Raw genomic sequence first — 2067 nt, 5'->3', positions numbered from 1 at the left:
CCTGCTGTATTTAGCTGGAAGCTGTCTTTATGTGCTTTGGAGTTACTCTGAATCCTCACCAGGGCACTGCACTCATGTATTCCATCCACATACACGGCAAGGTGAGACTTCAATTTTTTCTTCTTCTCCCCTCTATGTCCTTGGTCCTTCCTCACCCCAGGTAAGGACAGTGCAGTCAGCCAGCCCAGTCACTCACCTTTGCAGAGTTCAGGGGACAGAGGAACCAGAGACACTGCTCTGGACTCTAACCACTGCCCACCTGGCTTTGCCCAGAGACTCCTGGGCCAAGACAGCAAATCCCTCCTGTCTCCAAAATTTGTGTCCTCTGAAGATTAATCTGTGACTGACAAAGAACTGCAAACTTCGAAGTGCTTCTTCTCCAGTTACCAAAATATGTATCAGATAAGAGATGAGCAGTGGATCCAGTAACAGTCTCATCCACAGTCCCAAAGGTGGCAAAACTGTGAGGTCACTGCTAATTTGAAGCCAGGCAGACTCTCCATCAACCCTAAATCCAGCCCTGGGCATTGCACAGAGGTAAGAGCACACGACCTCAGAGAGTCGGTGTCCCATTAGTGCCCTTGGTGACTGCATCCACTGCTGCTGGGCTTGGAGGCATCAGAGAGAGATTAAAAAGTTCCTCAGAAAAGCCTTTACTGATTGTGTACCAGACAAAAGGCATTTCTGACACTGCAGGCACAGCCTGAGCCAGGCAGGACACACCCCTGGGTGTAAAGCTGCTGAGCTGGTGCTGAGCCCTGCGTGGACACACCTGCTCTGGGCAGCCCAGGGCACTGCTCTGCTCCAGGGCCAGGGCAGAGAGGCAGCAGGGATCCCAGAGCCTCAGACCCTGCAAGGCAGCGACCATGTGGGACTACCACAGGGTCCCACCCTGCACACAGGCCCAGCAGCACCCCAAGCTGCACTAAAGCACATCTTGGGAACAGAAAACTGTCTCATTCTAAAGGCTCAGGCAGTGCTGAGTCCAACTGCTCTCCAGATAAACGATTCCGACATTCACTTCCCCCCTGCCAGGAACCTGCACCTCCTGTCCCGTGTCACTGCTCTAGGTGCAGCCCCACGCTCTGAGCCTGCCCCAGCCCCGTGGCTGCAGGGCCACTCTCACACCACACTGGCTCCTTGGCACTGGCTTTCCAGCAGCAGGGATCCAGGTACAGGTACATCCCGGGGACATCCCAGCCTGCTCCTGAGAGGGATGGCCAGCAGGGATCAGCAATCCAGGATCATCCCAGCCTGCTCCTGAGCCCAGCAGGACTGAGAGCACTGCTGGAAGTAGGATACAGCACTAAGTGAGCAGCTGGTTTGACATCAGCAGGAGCTCCTCTGCGGTTTGAGTCCTTCCCCCAGCTCTGATAGCTCTGCTAAGTCAGAGCTCAGACAGGCACCTCTGACAGGCAGGCAGAGAAGGGTCCCTGTCCAGAATCAGGAACTGTCCCATGCTGGGGAATGCTGAGTGTGGGTGGTGGTGAGAGTGCCAGTGTACAGTGGAGAGCCAAGGCAAGAACAGGCAGAGCTGCACAGCCCTGGTCAGAACTGGCAGTTTATCCACACATGACTTCTGGCTTGCCAAGAACAGCAGTTTGGGTTTGGGAGGGCTCACGATGTCCTCCTTGGCACCATGTGAGCACTGATGTTACTGTGCCCCATTCCCTGTCCGTGTCCCTGTGTGGTGATGCCAAGGACTCCAGCAGCTCCTGCCCCTCAGCCCAGCTGCATCCCACCTCCCCTCAGCCCCAGGACACTCTGAAGCACTGTGCTGACAGCACCTGACCACAGGGCAGAGCCAGGGCACAGAGCAGGAGTGAACCAGATGGCATGTGCCCCCCAAGCTCACCCTGAGTACTGGATTTGGAAGGATTTCTGTGCTCAGCAGCACCACTAGCACTCCCTCAGCATCCCAAACAGAGCCTTCTCCATAACCTGTGCACCAGACTGTGCCAGCAGCTAGCTGGGAAGAAGGCAGCTGGGAGCTGCCCACCCTGGCAAGGACACCAGCCCCAAGGATGCAGTAAAGGCTCTGGGAAACGTGGGCAGGACGGTCCCAGG

General features: G+C 56.2%; 1 protein-coding gene across 1 annotated transcript in view; it reads right to left on the bottom strand.

Annotated features, from left to right (window-relative positions):
- The window catches only part of AGAP3 (ArfGAP with GTPase domain, ankyrin repeat and PH domain 3), a gene marked incomplete at its 5' end in the record, with an annotated part of 72319 nt that overhangs the window by 34012 nt on the left and 36240 nt on the right, over positions 1 to 2067 (bottom strand). The window lies entirely within an intron of this gene.

This window comes from Geospiza fortis, unplaced genomic scaffold, assembly GCF_000277835.1.
Source record: "Geospiza fortis unplaced genomic scaffold, GeoFor_1.0 scaffold891, whole genome shotgun sequence".
NCBI classification, from domain to species: domain Eukaryota; kingdom Metazoa; phylum Chordata; class Aves; order Passeriformes; family Thraupidae; genus Geospiza; species Geospiza fortis.
Note: the sequence above shows the minus strand (reverse complement) of the source record. Positions and strands in the feature narration are given on the sequence as shown.